The sequence below is a fragment of the Mobula hypostoma genome, chromosome 16 (genome assembly GCF_963921235.1).
Source record: "Mobula hypostoma chromosome 16, sMobHyp1.1, whole genome shotgun sequence".
In the NCBI taxonomy this organism is placed as follows: domain Eukaryota; kingdom Metazoa; phylum Chordata; class Chondrichthyes; order Myliobatiformes; family Myliobatidae; genus Mobula; species Mobula hypostoma.
The window spans coordinates 62,449,828-62,469,688 of NC_086112.1; the positions used below are offsets into that span (position 1 = coordinate 62,449,828).

A 19,861-nucleotide genomic window follows, 5' to 3' on the forward strand; every position below is an offset into this window, starting at 1 on the left:
ATGGGGAAAAGGCAGGCAGGTAGGTGGAGATGTGTCCGTGGCCAGATCAGCCATGATCTTATTGAATGGCAGAGCAGGTTCAACAGACCAAACGGCCTACTGCTGCTCCTATTTCTTATATCCTTATGATAGGCTAATTGCAGTCTATCCAGGTGCTTGCTGAGGCGGGAATTGATTCTAGCCATGACCAACCTCTCAAACCATTTGCCTAGATGTGAGTGTTACAGGATGATAGTCATTAATGTAGCTCACACTACTCTTCTTAGGCACTGGTATAATTGTTGCCTTTTTGAAGCAGGTGAGAACTTCCAACCGTAGCAGTGAGAGGTTGAAAATGTCCTTGAATACACCTGCCAGTTGGTTGGCACAAGTTTTCAGAACCTTACCAGGTACTCTATCGGGGCCTACCACCTTGCGAGGGTTCACACTCCTGAAAGACAGCCTGACATTGGCCTCCAAGACAAATCGCAGGGTCACTGGTTGCAGCAGAGATCTTCACAGCTGTAATTACATTCTCTCTTTCAAAGTGGCATAAAAGACATTGAGCTCGGCTGCCAATCATGCTATTGGGTTTTGCTTTGTAGGAAGTAATGTCCTGCAAACCCTGCCAGAGTTGACATGCATCCGATGTCACCTCCAACCTTGCTCAGAGTTTTTTCTTCATTCTTGAAAAAGCCCTCCACAAATCATACCTGCTTTTCTTGTACAGACCTGGGTCACCAGACTTAAATGCTACAGATCAAGCTCTCAACAGATGACAAACCTCCTAGTTCATCCAAGGCCTTTGGTTTGGGAATGTATAGCAAGTTTTCGTAGCAGCACACTCAGCCACACAGGTTTTAATGAAGTCATTAACAACTGTGCCATACTCATCCAAATTCAAAGATGAATCCCTGAATAGTCCAGTCCACCGATTCAAAGCAGTCCTGTAAGCGTTCCCGTGCTTCCCTTGTCCATACCGTCTTTGTTCTCACTGCTGGTGCTGCAGTCTTCAGTGTCTGCCTATACTCGGGGAGCAGAAGTATAGCCAGGTGATCAGGTTTTCCAAAGCTTGGGGATGGAATAGCACGGTAGGCATTCTTGTAACAGTGGTCCAGTGAGTAGTTTCCTTTGGCACTACAGGCAATTTGTTGATGGTAATTATTTAGTGACGTTTTCAAGCTGGCTTGGTTAAAATCCCCCCAAATGATGGTGAGGGCATCAGAGTGTGCTGTTCCGTGTATTTACATTGCTCAGATCATCCAGATCCTACTTGACATTGACCAGACGTGGAATGCATATCACTACCAAAATGATTGCTGAGATCTCCCAGGTAAAATGGACGGCGCTTAATTGCAAGATATTCCAGGTCTGATGAGCAGAATTGGGACGTTACTGATACAGCTGTGCACCAAGAGGAGTTGATCATGAGGCATACATCTCCCACCCCTGCTTTTGAGAGACTCAACAGTCCTATCCTGACAGTGTACAGTGAACCCGTCAATCTGAATTGCTGCGTCTAGTAAGTTAACCAGGATTCTGTGAATCAAAGGACACAAGTGGTCCTAATGTCCCTCTGATACAGCACCCTAGCTCTGAGAACTTCAATTTTAATTACTAAAGACTGTAGGTTTGCCAGCAAGATAGTTGGTATAGGGAGACAAAACCCCGTTTTCTTAAACACAACAGTATCAATGATTGACGGCCACATTTCCTTTGAGGAGTCCAATGGGAAGTATGGCCACAATCGGCACTTTTTTGGTTGGTTTTAAGTAGCGATAGTTTGCTTAATCACATTAAAACATCTTTATTAACTGTACAAACCTTGGAAGCAGTTGTGATTCTCAGCTGTATAGGGTTGAAACAGGAATATTTAACTGTATCCACCAAGTTGCACTGCAATGAGATCGCCTTCAAGGCACCTCAGAAGTAGATTTCAGAATCCTAGGCACTGTAATCTAACCAATGAAAAGTACTGCCAGTCCAGTTAACCATGGACATTTGCTTCATGATCATTTGAGGATGTGTCAAAATGACTAAATCAGTGCAACAGAATGTTTATGTTGCAATCCTTCAGCCAATACTTTGAATTTCTCCATCTCTGTATCCACGTGCATCCTATCTACCTGCAGGGCGTATTTCCCCACAGGTTGTGTACAGTGGTCAGTCAGGAGGGAGTAAACCTGATGGTTATCATTGTCGAGTTTGTACCCTGTGAGGTTAAATGGTGCAGTCAGAAATGAGCAAGGACATTGACAATTCTTTACACTAGTCTATTATAAAAATGCATAAAATGATTAAAGCACACAGGTCAGGTAGCATCAATGAAAAGAGAAAAAGAGTTAAAGTTTCAGGTCAAATCATTAATTCAGTCTCTCGACAGACAGGCTAGCTTTACCTGTCAAATGTTGCCACATTTTCTGAATTTATTTCAGATGTCCAGTATCAGCAGCATTTTGCTTTTCAATAATTGTTAACAAAAAGCAAACAGGGTGCCTGGTTTTATGAGTGCAAGAAGGGAATTCAAAAGCAAAGAATCGATATTTACATTTACTAAATAGTTACCAGCACCTAGCTGGTAAACTTTGGCAAATTCTGGCTACCGTACCCTGGAAAAAGTGCCAAGAACTTTAAGTGGTTAAACAAATACCTGGAATGAGACCTCATTTATATGAACAGTCTGATTGCTTTATAGAGAAAAAAGTTAGCCAGAGCTTAACTAGAGGTGAAGAAAACTATTAACAGTTTTAGTAGAGTAAATTGAAAGAGACTACTTTTAATAGATGGATGATAAATAACTGGAAGACAAGATAATTAGCAAATTAATTAACGGCAGTGTACAAAATTAATATTTTCAAGCTTCTCTACTTACTCCTCCACTCTCAAAGATACAAGTGCATATACCCTTTGAGCTCTCTGTTCCTGCACCCCATTACAATTATTCTACTTACATTATTGTCTCTCCTCATTCACGAGAATGTATAAGGAATAAAAGCAAACTATACAGCCCCTTGTGCCTGCTCCTCTAGTCAATAAGATCATCACTGATCTTTTAACTCAGGGCCCCTTTCCTGTATTAACTTCACTTTGGAACTACAAGAACAGTAATCTAATTGAAGCATACAAAATTCATATGGGACCTGCCCTCTGGTTCAAGACACGTCAGCCAGGACAAATGTCAACCCTGTCAAAGCCAATAAGAAGTTTGTATGTTTCAATGAGATCACCACAATTTTTATCAAAATGCATCATTTCATAACTGTCTGTGTTAAAAGTTAAAGATGTTAATAGGAAAATGAGCACATAATTGGAAAAAGAATTAAGTATAATGAGACATTATATTTTGGCATTATATAATTAATGGAGTAACACCTCCGCCTGCAACTGGACCCTAGACTTCCTGACTGGGAGACCGCAGTCAGTCCGGATTGGGAGCAGTACTTCCAACACCATCACACTGAGCACGGGGGCCCCCCAGGGCTGTGTGCTCAGTCCACTGCTGTTCACTCTGCTGATCCACGACTGTGCAGCAATACACAGCTCAAATCACATCATCAAGTTTGCCGATGATGCAACCGTGGTGGGTCTCATCAGCAAGAACGATGAGTCAGCATACAGAGAGGAGGTGCAGTGGCTAACAGACTGGTGCAGAGCCAACAACCTGTCTCTGAATGTGAACAAAACAAAAGAGATGGTAGTTGACTTCAGGACAGCACGGAGCAACCACTCTCCACTGAACATTGACAGCTCCTCCATTGAGATCGTTAAGAGCACCAAATTCCTTGGTGTTCACCTGGCGGAGAATCTCACCTGCTCCCTCAACACCAGCTCCATAGCCAAGAAAGCCCAGCAGCATCTCTACTTTCTGCGAAGGCTGAGGAAAGTCCATCTCCCACCCCCCGTCCTCACCACATTCTACAGAGGATGCATCTTGAGCATCTGAGCAGCTGCATCACTGCCTGGTTCGGGAATTGCACCATCTTGGATCGCAAGACCCTGCAGCGGATAGTGAGGTCAGCTGAGATGATCATCTGGGTCTCTCTTCCTGCTATTATAGACATTTACACCACACGCTGCACCCACAAAGCTAACAGTATTGTAAAGGACCTCACGTACCCCTCACACAAACTCTTCTCCCTCCTGCCATCTCGCAAAAGGTACCGAAGCATTCAGGCTCTCACAACCAGACTGTGCAACAGTTTCTTCCCCCAAGCCATCAGACTCCTCAATACTCAAGAGTCTAGACTGACATCTAAATCATTTATTATTATATTGTAATTTGTCCTCTACTGTGCCTATTGTCCAGAAATCCAGGCGTGAACTCAGGAAAGCCATTAAGGGTGCCAAGAGGCAAAATCGAGCCAAGTTGGAAGCCCAGGCTAACCAGAGGGATGCCAGTAGACTATGGCAGGGTCTAAACAAGATCACTGGGTGCAAAGAAAGGGCTGGGAATATCAATAACTGTGGTGGTTCTCTGCCTGATGAACTTAACGTATTCTACGCAAGATTCGAACAGAAGAGGAGCATCCCGCTCCCTCCAGATGAACCGGACCTGGTGACATCGAGATTCATCGTCACTGAGGAGGATGTTAGATGGGCCTTCCTGAGATAAATCCAAGGAAGGCGACGGGCCCAGATGGTGTCCCGGGACGGGTTCTCCGAGCCTGTGTAAGCGAGCTAGCTGGAGTGGTTGCTGACATCTTCAACTGCTCCTTGCTTCAGTCTAAGATCCCCTTGTGTTTTAAGGCAACGATAATCTCAGAGCCGGAGAAGAGCAAGGTGGCATGCCTGAATGACTATCGACCTGTGGCTCTGACATCAATTGCTATGAAGTGCTTCGAGAGATTAGTTATGGCACACATCAACCACAGCCTACCGGTCAACCTCGACGCTTTGCAATTCACCTACCAGAGCAACAGGTCAACGGCAGATGCCATCTCTCTGGCCCTACGTTCCTCCTTAGAACACCTGGAGAATAAAGACGCATACGTAAGGCTCCTTTTCATTGACTACAGCTCTGCCTTTAATACATCATTCCAAATAAACTGATTACTAAGCTCCGGAACCTGGCCCTTAGCACTCAGATCTGCAGCTGGATCTTCAACTTCTTCACAGACAGGACCCAGGCTGTAAGAATAGGAGACAAGCTCTCCTCTACAATCACTCTGAGCACCGGTGTCCCACAAGGCTGTGTACTCAGCCCCCTGCTGTACTCACTGTACACCAATGATTGTGTAGCCAAGTTTCCATCGAACTCAATATTGCTGATGACACAACAATTGTAGGCCGTATCTCGGGTAATGATGAGTTTGAGTACAGAGAGGAAATCAAGAACCTGGTGGCATGGTACGAAGACAATAACCTATCCCTCAACGTCAGCAAGATGAAGGAATTGGTTGTTGACTTCAGAAGGAGTAGCAGACCGCACGACCCAATTTACATCGGTGGTGCGCAAGTGGAACAGGTCAAAAGCTTTAAGTTCCTCGGGGTAAATATCACAAATGACCTGACTTGGTCCAACCAAGCAGAGTTCACTGCCAAGAAGGCTCACCAGCGCCTTTACTTCCTGAGAAAACTAAAAGAATTTGGCCTGTCCCCTAAAACCCTCACTAATTTTTATAGATGCACCGTAGAAAGCATTCTTCTAGAGTGCATCACAAGCTGGTATGGAAGTTGTCCTGTCCAAGACCGGAAGAAGCTGCAGAAGATCGTGAGCACGGCGCAGCACATCACACAAACCAGTCTTCTATCCTTGGACTCACTTTACACCGCACACTGTCGGAGCAGTGCTGCCAGGATAATCAAGGACACAACCCACCCAGCCAACACACTTTTCGTCCCTATTCCCTCCGGGAGAAGGCTCAGGAGCTTGAAGACCTGTACGGCCAGATTTGGGAACAGCTTCTTTCCAACTGTGATAAGACTGCTGAACGGATCCTGACCCAGATCTGGGCCGTACCCTCCAAATATCCGGACCTGCATCTCGGGTTTTTTTGCACTACCTTACTTTCCATTTTTCTATTTATGATTTATAATTTAAATTTTTAATATTTACTATCTATTTGTAATCCAGGGAGCGGGAAGCGCAGAATCAAATATCGCTATGATGATTGTACATTCTAGTATCAATTGTTTGGCGACAATAAAGTATAAAGTACTGTGCCTATTGTCTTGTTTATTAATTATTGTACTACCCTGCACTGTTTTGTGCACTTTATGTAGTCCTGTGCAGGTCTGTAGTCTAGTGCAGTTATTATATGTTTTACATAGTCTAGTGTAGCCTTGTGCTTTCTCATATAGTCTAGTGTTGTTTTGTGTTGTTTCATGTAGCACCAGGGTCCTGGAGGAACATTGTTTTGTTTTTACTGTGTACTGTACCAGCAGCTTATGGTCAAAATGACAATAAACTTGACTTGACTTGACTTGAGTAATATATTATTTGAAAACAAGGAGCTAAAGAGGAAAGAGTATCTAACAGATCTGGATGCACAAATATACAAGTCAGGAAATGGAGTGAAAGTGTCTCTCTTTCTGAAAGGAAAGATTCCAGAGATTATCAGATTGACATTTTTCAAATGATTAACTTTTTGACTAAAGTCTACATTGATTGCTTCAATACAGGAAAAAGCCAAAAACTGAGGAACTCAGCAGGTTAGGTAGTATCTATGGAAAAGAGTAAACAACCAACGTTTCGGGCCAAGCCTCTTCATTAGGACTGGAAAAAAAAGACGAGAAGTCAGAGTAAGAAGGCGGGGGGAGGGGAAGAGGAAGTACAAGATGGTAGGTAATAGGTGAATACGTGAAACCGGGGAGGGGGAGGAGTGAAGTAAAGAACTGGGAAATTGGTTGGTGAAAGAGAAATGGCTGGAGGAGAGGGAATCTGATAGGAGAGGATAGAATACCACGGAAGAAAGGGAAGGAAGAGGAACACCAAATAGACAGGTAAGGAGATACGGTCAGAGAGGGAAACAGGAATGGGGTATAGTGAAGGAGCAATTACTGGAAGTTCGAGAAATCGATGTTCATGCCATCAGATTGTAGGCTACCCCGACAGAATACACGGTGTTACTCCTCTAACCTGACTGCGGTCTTATCGCAGCAGTACAGGAGGCCATGGACTGGCATGTCAGTATGGGAAGTAGAGTTGAAATGAGTGTCTTCTGGGAGATCCCATATTTTCTGGTGAACACAGTATAGGTGCTCAGCAAAGCAATCTCCCAGTCTATGACGGGTCTTACTGATATAATATCAATATGAGACGGTCACCAAGAAATCATGCAGAGAATCAGAAAAAATATGCAGTCTGCTGGAGGAACTCATGAGTCAAGCAACATCTGGGGGAGGAAAGGAGCTGTTGATGTTTCAGGGACCAAGAGCGGAGGGTCAAAATGGCCAGTATAACGTATATGCCAGTTTAACACTGGTCATCTCACTTCTCCACTCTAAGCCCCGACACAGAGTTTCATCTCAAAACATTGACAATTCCTTTCCTTTCACAGATGCTGCTTGACCTGCCAGGTTCTTCCAGCAGGTTGTTAGTTGCTCCAGATTCCAGCACCTGCAGTCTCTTTTGTCTCCAGAGAATTCAGAAGAACCATGTTTACCCGTGAGTGACCGGAGTGCGGAACTTCATACTGCAAAGGGTGCTTGAAACAAACAGCACCATTACATTTAAAAATAAGGGGAGGGAAATACAGGGCTATACTGATAGCATAATTTAAGAAATAAGTTCAAGTGAAGCATTGATGTCACATAGACTAACTGGGAAGAATGACCTTTCTTGAGCCACAGGGTATGTATTTCTCTCACCTGTTATGATCTGAAATGCACTACCTAAAAGCATAGCAAAAACCGTTTCAATAATAATGTTCAAAAGGGGAAAACATCAAGGCTGTGAAAGAAATTCAATGGATAGCCTGCCCACAAAAAGGTATAAGATTGCCACTTCCGTTGTTGCATCATTATAAAGTGACTCTACAATGAATCAAAAAGAAAAACACTTTTTCCATAACTCCACAAGAACTGTAAACTCTGGACAGCAATTTGCATTTGGATGGTACCTATAGTAATATTGCATACTGAACACAGAAACCCGGCAGAGGCATTAATACCAACCTACACGGATTCTTATATATTATATTTACATAAGAAAACGTCAGTACATGCATAGGAAGGGAAATAAACTATGCTAACAATCTGCTGGATGGGACAGTAAGCATGGACTAGATGGACAGAAGGGGCTGCTTCTGTGCTATACTTCTCTATGAGAAGGAACAGAAGAAGAAATAAAAATGGGAAGAAAAAAAACAAAAGCATGTTATGCCACTCAGATTTCAAAACATTATGAACTTTTAGCATAAGAAAATATCAGAAACTAGAACCTCAGACACAGACAAATTTGATACTTGGAAGATATTTGAATCATGAAATAATTTAAGAAAATACTTATACTTGAAAAACACATCATTATTAAGAAATTATGCCTTGGACTAGCAGATAACTTTACAACAAATTTAAGAATTAACATTACTGAAGAGAAAACCTGAGGACTAATTGGAGTAGAAAATGCATCCATAATCAACTAATGCTACAATAACACTCACACACACAAAATGCTGGAGGAACAGCTGGCCAGGCAGCATCTATGGAAGGAGTATTCAGTCGACATTTTGGGCCGAGTACTTCTTCAAGACAACCCGTCGTGAAGAAGGGTCTTGGCCTGAAATGTCAACTGTTTACTGTTGTCCATAGATGCTGCCTGACCTGCTGAGTTGCTCCAGCATTTTGTGCGTGTTGCTCTGGATTTCCAGCTTCTGCAGACTTTCTATGTTTGTGATAATACTCACATCCTTCTTTCCACAGATTATCAAATTCATTCAGAAGAACAAAATCAGGCAATTATTCTGGTGACCATATTCTGGATATGTGATAATTATTTCTAATTAGCATTATTACTAGACAAGCAGCCCAGCATAAGCCCCAGGAGCTGATTATGGATCCATCTTGAAAAAATGGGCAGCTTGTAATAGGACATTTAATAGACATCACAGCCAGGTTCTGAGTTCAGAAGCTTATGGTCTGGAACCGCATAAGCGTTAGAAACAGGAGTAGGTGCATTCTGCAGGGAGCGCTCGTGGAGTGAGGTCGCTTTTGGCTTCGCTCCATTCCCATTATCTTTTTTTTAACCTATGATCTCCCTTACTTAGCCAATTTTTACCTACACTAGAAGATTTATTTTATCTTACTGATTTTATCTTTCTTGAACTGCAAACGTGAAATCTGAAAAAATGAGTACAAGATCCGAAATCAAAGACGGGAAAGATTCCGATGGGAACGGAGGAAAAAGAAAAGGTGACTCTAAACAAACGGAGCTACCCTAAGAGACTATCATGAAGTTTTTAAGAGGAAAAATTCGATGAACAACGTCAAAACCTATCTGATAAATTTCAACATCAATGTCAAAGTCTTAATGAAGTTTTAAAATCAATCACGGAAACTCTGAAATCCCTGGATTGTGAAGTCAAACAACATTGAAGTAAAATCTCTGAACTGGATACTAAATCTCAGAAGACTGACTCAAAAATCGAAAACTTGGAGCAGAATTTAGCTTCGACCACTAAACAACTGCAACATTTTAAATCCAAAGTTATTGATCTTGAAGATCCATCTAAAAGACAGAACTTACGTATAATTGGTCTACCTGAGGATGTTGAGGAAGAGAGACCCTTTAATATTCTTTGCTCAGCTTTTAAAGGATGTGTTCAGTTTGGTATTTCCCAACGATCCTCCATTGCTCGACCGCGCCCATCGTATACCGCGGCCAAAGTCGGCATCCGCCGAATCAAAACCGAGGCCAATTACTCTTCGTTTCCATTACGTTAATGTTAAAGAACACCTTCTCCAGGCTGCCCGCCAGCAAGGTATGATTAAGTATCGACAACATTCCTTCAGAATGGTTCAAGATTACAATCCCGAAGTGATGAAAGAGCGATTGGTTTTTAAACCTCTGATGTCGGAATGTCATCAAAAAAATCTTAAACCGGCATTATTGTACCCTGCACGTCTAAGAATCTCTCTTTCTGACGGATCTCTTTGTGTCTCCCATTCTACAACTGCTGCTCGAAGGTTTTTAGATGACAACTACCCATCTGATACGGACACTGTCCTTTAATTAATGTTCCATGCTTTCAGCATCGACTCTTTTTTTCTGGTGTTTTTAAAAAAATAATAAACATTCAATTACCATATGAAGAAGGTTTTTCATAAGTTCAAGATTCTTGTTTGTGGTTAGTAGTGTAGGTATGGTTTCACAACTTATCTAAAAAGCTTTTTTTCGCGAGTAACTTTACTTTTCCTTAGCTAATTAATTTCTTTAACCATTTGATTTCTGACATTGTCATCAACAATTTGATTTGATGATCAATTTTAACTATATGGAGGAACATTTTCTCTGTCTTTGCTTTTGTATAATTAAAATGGTGGTTTGTTTTCCTTTTTGCATAATTTCCTTTCTTCTTTTTGTGCACGCCATGTTCTTAGGTTTCTTCTTCCCATAATCCATCTTCTTTTTGGATGCGATATTTTATTTACTTTTATTTATAATCGACTAATCATACGTACTGGTACTAACTTTTTTTTCTTATGTATTTTAGAAATCACAATATGTAGATTATTATAGCACAGCGTTTAATTTTTTTTTATATCGGATTTCGGGGGGTCTTCTTTATAACATATATTTTTGGAGTTGCCTCCTGCAGAAATGGGGTTAGACTTAGTGTTAGTTAGTTCTTTCTTCAGCCTTCTCTGGCTTAGTTCGGGGTTCTCAGGGGTGGTGGGTGGGGGAGTTTCTTTTTTCTTTTTTATTAATTTTTTCTATTGGGCTGATTTAATACTACAAAGATGTCTGCAGTGTTGGGATTTCCGGTTCCTCTCTGATCATTTATTCCTCTTCCGATCTCATGAGCTTACATTATGGTTAACCCCTTACACACCAAACCGTTAACATTAAATTATTAATTTTGCTCTTGGAATACAAATGGTCTAAACCATCCAATAAAACGGAAAAAGATTTTCAAAGTATTCCAAAGACTGAATGCTCACATTATTTTTGCACAAGAAACTCATGTAAGGAAAGAGGACAATCAATGCTTCTTTAAGTTTTGGAAAGAACAATACCACTCGAACTCCCAAGTCAAAGTCAAAGGCATTTCAATTTTTATAGATCCTTCAATTACATTTACTCATCAAGACATTATCTCAGATCCTAGTGGTAGATTCTTGTTAATTACTGGGTTACTTTTTAATAAAAAGGTTGCTATGGTTAATGTTTATGCTCCAAATGTGGATTATCCTGAATTTTTTAAGCACCTATTCACTTCCTTTCCTAACTTAAACGAGTATATGTTGATAATGGGTGGCAATTTTAATTTATGTTTAAATCCCATGTGGGATAGATCCATAGGTAGTCTGGCTCTACCGAATAAGTTGGCTACTCTTATCAACTCCTTTATGACTGATTCTGGGATTTCAGAAATTTGGAGATTTCTACACCCAAAGGACAAAGAATTCTCATTCCTTTCACATGTTTATCATTCTTATTCTCGAATTGACTTTCTTTTTATTGACTCTTGATTAATCCCATCTGTAATTGATTGCAATTATGACATTATCGCCATTTTGGATCATGCTCCAATGAAACTTTCTATAAGTTAAAGGATACTTCTTCTACTAATAGACAATGGCGATTTAACTCTATTTTACTTCAAGACTTGGACTTTGTTAAGTTTATGAAGAGACAGATTGATTTCTTCTTTTCAACTAATATTACGAAAGAAGTTTCCAACAGAACGGTATAGGATGCTTTTAAAGCTTATATCCGCAGACAGATTACCTCCTATTCCGTTGGTTTGAAAAAAACATACTAAGAATGAAATACTCTTGTTGGTTGATAAAATTAAAGAAATTGATAAAAAATATGCTATTGCTCCTGGCAAGGAGCTTTATAAACAGAGAGTTGAACTTCAAATGGAACATAGTTTACTATTAATATCCTCGATCGAAATCAATTAATGAGAACGAGAAGTGAGTTTTATATTCATAGTGATAAATCGGGTAAGTTATTAGCTAATCAATTGAAATTTACTTCGGTTAAATGTCAAATTACTAAGATTCGTAAATATGATGATACTTTGACCGTTGATCAAGACGAAATAAATAAAACCTTTCAAGAATTTTATACCTCTTTATACCATTCTGACTTTCCTCATGATTTTAACATCATGCATGGTTTTTTAAGAAAATTGAATTTTCCGAAATTATCACCCGAAGACTGCTTATCATTAGAATCTTCTATTACAAAGGAAGAAATAACAGCTGTAATCTCATCAATGAAGTCTGGTAAAGCACCTGGTCCAGATGGTTTTACAGTGGAATTCTTTAAGTCTTTTTCCTCTATTCTCTCTCCTTGTCTAGAATATTCAAAGAAGCAATCAGTTTAGGCAAATTACCACAATCGTTTTATGAAGCTTTTATTTCCTTAATTCTTAAAAAGAATAAAGATCCTACTGATTGGGCATCATATAGACCGATATCTCTTTTGAATGTAGATTCAAAAATTTTAGCAACTAGGTTAGAGAAGGTATTACCTCAAATTATATCTGTGGACCAAACTGGATTTATTAAAAACCGTTATTCATCTTTTAATATTAGGAGGCTAATGAATATTGTTTATACCCCTCATTTAACACTCCGGAATGTATTATTTCACTAGATGCTGAGAAAGCCTTTGATAGAGTTGAATGGCCTTATTTATTTAGTGTGTTCGAGAAATTTAATTTTAGTCCGATATTTATATCCTGGATTAAATTGTTATATCATACCCCTGTAGCTTTGGTTTGTACTAATAATCAAAGATCTCCCTTTTCTCGTCTATCTCGTGGCACTAGGCAAGGATGCCCTCTTAGTCCTTCATTATTTAATATTGCCCTTGAACCTTTAGCAACTACTATCTGTGACTCGCCCAACTTTTTTGGTATTAGCTGCGGAAGTGCAATACATAAATTATCACTATATGCAGATGATTTGTTATTATATATCTCTAATCCGGAGAAATCAATTCCTGTTATTTTAGCTTTGTTGGCTCAATTTAGTAGTTTTTCTGGTTATAAATTAAACCTTAATAAGAGTGAATTCTTTCCCCTAAATAAGCAGGTTCCTATTTATGGATGTTTACCATTTAAATTGTTTACTGACTCTTATATATTCAGGGATTATAATCACGGAAAAGCATAAAGATTTATTTAAAGCTAATTTTTTACCTTTAATTGATCAGATTAAACTTTTGTTTACTAAATGGTCACCAATGTATTTGTCTCTGATTGGTTGGATCAATGCTATTAAGATGATTTTTTGGCTAAAGTTCTATATGTATTTCAATCGGTTCCAATTTTCATTCCAAAATCTTTTTTTGATAATGTTGATTCAAAAATTTCTTCATATATATGGCAGAACAAAAACCCTAGGCTAGGTAAAAGGCATTTACAGAAATCTAAAAAAGAGGGGGAGGTAAGCGCTCCCGAACTTTAGATTTTATTATTGGGCAATTAATATTTGATACTTAAAATTTTGGTTACGAGACTTGGATGCAATTTCAAATCCACATTGGGTAAATCTTGAACGTACTTTACAAGGTTTTTCTTTGGATTCGGTTTTAGGGACTTTGCTTCCTTTCATTCTTTCTAAATTGTATAAACAAATGAATAATCCAATAGTTAAGCATACTTTATGTATATGGTTTCAATTTCAAAAATTTTTTGGGTTGAACCAATTTATTTTAGCAAGTCCTATTATATCTAATTTCTTTTTTCAACCTTCCACTATGGATCAAGCTTATTTAGATTGGAAAATCAAAGGTATAGTACGATTTTGTGATTTACTTTTGGATAATTGTTTTATGTCCTTTGATCAACTATCTAATAAATATAATTTACCTAGTTCTCACTTTTTTAGATATCTACAGGTTAGAAACTTTTTAATTACTGTTTCTCCTAATTTTCTACACTTATATCCAATGGATATTTTGGAAAAAATTTTAGATTTAAATCTCTCTCAGAAAGGTGTTGTAGCAATTACTTATAATATAATTATGAATTTATGTCCTGATGTATCTAATAAAATTAAAACTGATTGAGAAAGAGAACTTAAGATTACTGTACTAATTGAAAAATGGGAAAAAATTCTTCAATTAGTTAATTCATCTTCTGTATGTGCTAAACATGCGTTGATACAGTTTAAAGTAGTGCATAGGGCTCACATGTCCAAAGATAAATTATCTCGTTATTACTCTTATATAAATCCTATATGTGATAGATGTCATTCCGAGATAGTTTCTTTAACTCACATGTTTTGGTCATGTCCTTCGTTGAAAAAATATTGGAAAGATATTTTTGATATTATTTCAACGGGGTTTTGAATATAGGCTTACAACCTCACCCAATTACTGCTATTTTTGGGTTACCAATGATAGAATCAAATCATTTAACCTCTTCAGTTTGTCGGATAATTGCATTTCTTACTTTGATGGCTAGAAGATCCATTTTGCTGAATTGGAAAGAGATTAATCCTCCTACTATATTTCATTGGTTTTCACAAACTATGTTGTGTTAAATTTGGAAAAAAATTAGAAGTGTTGTTTATGAACCCTCCATTAAATTCGAAAAGACTTGGAGGCTACTTATTCAGCATTTTCATATGATGTAATTTGACTATTTCCAAACTTATTTTATTTTTCTGTAATGTTGGTTGAGAGGAACGGAGTCATCAACACTAAGGTTTTCTTTTTTCTCATTTTTTACAATGTTATAAAACAGCCCAGGTGTTTTTTTTAGTTTAGTTGATTAATTCTGTTTAGATTAGTTTTTTTTTGCGGGGGGGGTTATTATTTTTTCTTTTTCTTTTTTCATGATTTTTGTTTAGACATTTTTCTTTGTTTTATATTATTCATTGGTATCCTATATGATTAGGAGTTTTATCATTTAAGTATTATTTGGCTTTATAATTACTCATGTTAATTATAACAATGTATTCCCAATAACATTGTACTACTACCATGTCATGTTTATATCTTTATGAAAATAATAAAAAGATTGAGAAAGAAAGAGAAACAGGAGTAGGCTACTTGGCCCTTGGTGTCTAACCAAATATTAAGTTAAATTATGGCTGACCTTTTATCTCAGCATAATACTCCTACACTAAACCCATTTGCTCAACTCCCTTAATATCTACAAGTACATCACTCACTCATCTTGAACATATTCAGCAAATGTGATTCCACTGGCATTTTGGGTAGTGAATTCTAAGGATTCACCACACATTGGCTGAAGAGATTTTGTTTTTCTCACCTTAGTCCTGCATGGTTGACCTTTGATTCTGAATAATCTAGACAGGCAAGACATCAACCATCTTTAACCCTGCCAAGTCCTGTAAAAACTATGTATGCTTCAATAAAATTATCCCTCATTCTTCTAAACTCCAGAGAACAGAGTCATTCTACCTAATCTTTTCTCTTGGAATATTCCTCTTGCTGCAAAGATCAGTTCAGTCAGCTTTTGCTGCACTCCCTGTATCATAAGTATGTCTATTCTTCACAGCGTTTTGAGAGACCAGACAGGTGCACAACATTCCATGTGCAATCGTGACAGGGCAAGCAAAAAAATTGTTTTTGTACTCCAATCCTCTTGCAATACTGTCCATCATACTGTTGTTTCCTGAGACGAGTTACATCACGGGAAACTATTTGGCACATGACATCCATACTATTTTTTCAAAACAGCCTCTGTCTAATTTCAACCATTAGCCCTCACTCCATGACCTTGCAAATTTTTCTTCACTGTACTTTTATCCAATCCCCACTTGAACACCACAAAGGAACCAGTCTCCACCACATCGAAGGACAGTGCATTCCACATTCCAATTGCACACTGCACTAAAAAAAACCTCTGTTCATATCAGTCTTAATTTCTTTACTTTTATTTGATACTTGTAACCTCCAGTCATCAACCCCACCCATAGGGAATAAGTTCTGTCTGCATCACTCACTCTATCAAATCATTCCTCAGTTTTCCACAAAGAAAACAGTCCCAGCCTCTCTAACTTGTCCTTTTAACTTTAGTTCCTCTTCCAGGAAACACTCCTGCAAACTTTTATTGGAAATTTCACATCCTTTCAATGATGTGCCAACCAGAATTGCACACAATATTCCAGTTGAGACCAGACCAGTATTATATAAATGTTCAGCATGACTTCCCCTCTTTTATATTGTGTCTCTATTGTCAACACCCAAAGTTATCTATGTCTTATCAACCACTTTCTGCACTTGCCTTGTCTTTTTCAAGATTCAAAGATTCAAAAAACTTTGTCATTCTAACCGTACATCAGCTCTGCAGGGCAGAATGAGACAGCGTTTCTCAGGAGCAGTGCAATCATAACATAACAAACGCAACATGACTTCTGCAGACATATCCTGAAGTACCTCAGCTTCTGCACCCTTTTTTGAACAATATCCTTTATTCTACATAGTCTCTCCTCAATTCATCCTACCTTTCTTTTCTCTACATCTGCCTATTCCACCAATCTGCAATCTATCACTGTTCTCATAGTACATGATGCCAAGTTATGTGTCATTTGCAAATTTAGAAATTGTGGCTTGCACCTTTTCGTTGGTCATTAGTAAAGAATCAAAAATATTAATGGCCTATCCCGACCCTAATTCAAAGCAAAACTATTCATCATGACTCTTTTTTTGTCTGTTACTTATCCAACTTCATATCTATGCTATCAAAGTCCCTTTTATTCCACATGCCCAGCTTTGTTTATAAGGCAATTATTTGGCACAAGTCAAAAGCCATTTGGAAGTGGAGGGGGTAATCCTAATCAACTCTATTCATTACCTCATCAAAACATTCTATCAAATTGTTCGAATCTGTTCTTCTCTTAATAAATCCATGTAGTTTACTTTAATTAATCTATTTTCCTCCAAGTTTATTCGACTGACCCTGTAGTTGCCGAGCTTACCCTTATTCCTTTTTTCAGTACAAAGAAATAACATTTGCCATTCTTAAATCTCTGGCATCATCTCTGCATTCATAGAGCGCTGAGAGATTATCATGTGTTCCTGTATTTCCCTCAGAATTTTAAGATACATTCCACCCACTCCAGAGAACTGACCAACTTTAAATTCTGCCATCTTTTCTTTCACATCATTGAGACACACATCAAGGAAAAAGGCCCTTCAGAGGAATCAAGAACTAATCTTCCTCCATCTTTTTCATCAACCAGAAAGCTCTGAATTTGTGCGCTGTCTTTGAATCTCATGGATATATGCCTCAACTGCACTTGACCATTTCTTCCATAAAGACAATCCAATTCTCTACTACAATGTGCCTGTTAGCTTCCTCACATAAGCACCCAATTTCTTTTCATCAGCATGCTAGCTAACATTGCACACGGTCACCTCATCCCAATGGTTTAAACAGATTGTTAACAGCTGGAGCACCAGTGCACAGCACTAATCAGACTCTCAAATCATTAAACCAATCCTCAATCTTAGAATATTATCCCAATTCAATGTGGTCTAATTTTGTTTAATATCTTCATATGGAATCTTATCAAAGACCTGAAAGTGTACATACATTACAATAGTACGAATGGCAGTGATGCTTCACTACCACATGAACTCAACACCTTCTATGCACACTTTGAAAAGGAGAACACAACTACAGCTGTGAAGCTCCCTGCTGCCCCTGATGACCCTCTGATCTCTGTTTCAGAGGCCGATGTTAGACTGAGTTAACCCTCGCGAGGCAGAAGGTCCTGATGGAGTACCTGGTAAAGGAAAGGTACGTCGCATCTGGAGTTTCTCTGGTTAGCAGACGCTCTTCCTCCACGCCTCCCTTGACGTAGTGGAGAACCGCGCACGAGGCAAGTTACAGCAGTGGTTTGCCATTGCCTTCTGCTGGGTGAGTTTCCAAAGAGATCACCAGCTCGTAACCCAGCACGGATGGAAAGCGTGAAGGGAAGCCAGCTGGATTCGAACTCAGGACCTTTCATCCCAAAGTCTGAGGATGATGCCACTATGCCACCAGCCGGGTCTGGAGTACCTGGTAAGGCTCTGAAAACCTGTGCCAACCAACTAGCGGGAGTATTCAAGGACATTTTTAACCTCTCACTGCTACGGGCAGAAGTTCCCACTTGCTTCAAAAAGGCAACAATTATACCAGTGCCTAACAAGAATAATATGGGCTGCCTTAATAACTATCGCCCGGTAGCACTCACATCAACAGTGATGAAATGCTTTGAGAGGTTGGTTATGGCTAGACTGAACTCCTGCCTCAGCAAGGACCTGGACCGATTGCAATTTGCCTATCGTCACAATAGGTCAACGGCAGACACAATCTCCATAGCTCTTCTCACAGCTTTAGACCACCTAGACAACACAAACACCTATGTCAGGATGCTGTTCATCGACTATAGCTCAGCATTTAATACCAGCATTCCCACAATCCTGACTGAGAAGTTGCAGAATCTGGGCTTCTGTACTTCGCTCTGTAATTGCATCCTTGACTTCCTAACCGGAAGACCACAGTCTGTGTGGATTGGTGATAACACATCCTCTTCACTGATGATCAACACTGGTGCACCTCAGGGGTGTGTGCTTAGCCCACTGCTCTACTCTCTATATACACATGACTGTGTGGCTAGGCATAGCTCAAATACCATCTATAAATATGCTGACCATACAGCCATTGTTGGTAGAATCTCAGGTGGTGACAAGATGCTGTACAGGAGTGAGATATGCCAACTAGTGGAATGGTGCCTCAGCAACAACCTGGCACCCAACGTCAGTAAGACGAAAGAGCTGATTGTGGACTTCAGGAAGGGTTAGACGAAGGAACACATACCAATCCTCATAGAAGGATCAGAAGTGGAGAGAGTGAGTAGCTTCAAGTTCCTGGGTGTCAAGATCTCTGAGGATCTAACCTGGTCCCAACATATTGATGTAGTCAAAAAGAAGGCAAGACAATGGCTATACTTTATTAGGAGTTTGAAGAGATTTGGCATGTCAACAAATACACTCAAAACCCTCTATAGGTGTACCGTGGAGAGCATTCTGACAGGCTGCATCACTGTCTGGTATGGAGGGGCTACTGCACAGGACCAAAAGAAGCTGCAGAAGGTTGTAAATCTAATCACTCCATCTTGGGCACTAGCCTACAAAGCACCTAGGACATCTTTAGGGAGCAGTGTCTCAGAAAGGCAGCGTCCATTATTAAAGACCTCCAGCACCCAGGGCATGCCCTTTTCTCACTGTTATCAGCAGGAAGGAGATACAGAAGCCCGAAGGCACACACTCAGCAATTCAGGAACAGCTTCTTCCCCTCTGCCATCCAATTCTTGAATGGACTTTGAAGCTTTGGACACTACCTCACTTTTTTAAAATATACAGTATTTCTGTTTTTGCACATGTTTTAATAATCTATTCAATATACGTAATTGATTTACTTGTTTATTTATTATGTTTTTTTTTGTCCTCTCTCTGCTAGATTATGTATTGCATTGAACTGCTGCTGCTAACTTAACAAATTTCACATCACATGCCGGTGATAATAAACCTGATTCCAATCCTGATTCTGATATATCCATTGGATCCACTTCAATTATTCTACAATAAAAGTTCCAAAAGACAACAATAGGTAATTTGAAATACCACCCCTGCCACATCCTGTCTCGCTGATTTCACTTTTGTTGGAGATGGACACGTGGGCATGAATCTCAGGGATTCCCCAGAAAAGCGATGCTGTGAAGGTCAGTGTTTATTGAGGGTGGA

At 39.4% G+C, this 19,861-nt stretch overlaps 1 protein-coding gene across 2 annotated transcripts in view; it reads right to left on the minus strand.

Moving 5' to 3' along the window:
- The window catches only part of mtap (methylthioadenosine phosphorylase), a 206,951-nt gene that overhangs the window by 125,471 nt on the left and 61,619 nt on the right, over positions 1-19,861 (minus strand). The gene's annotated exons all lie outside the window — the stretch shown is intronic.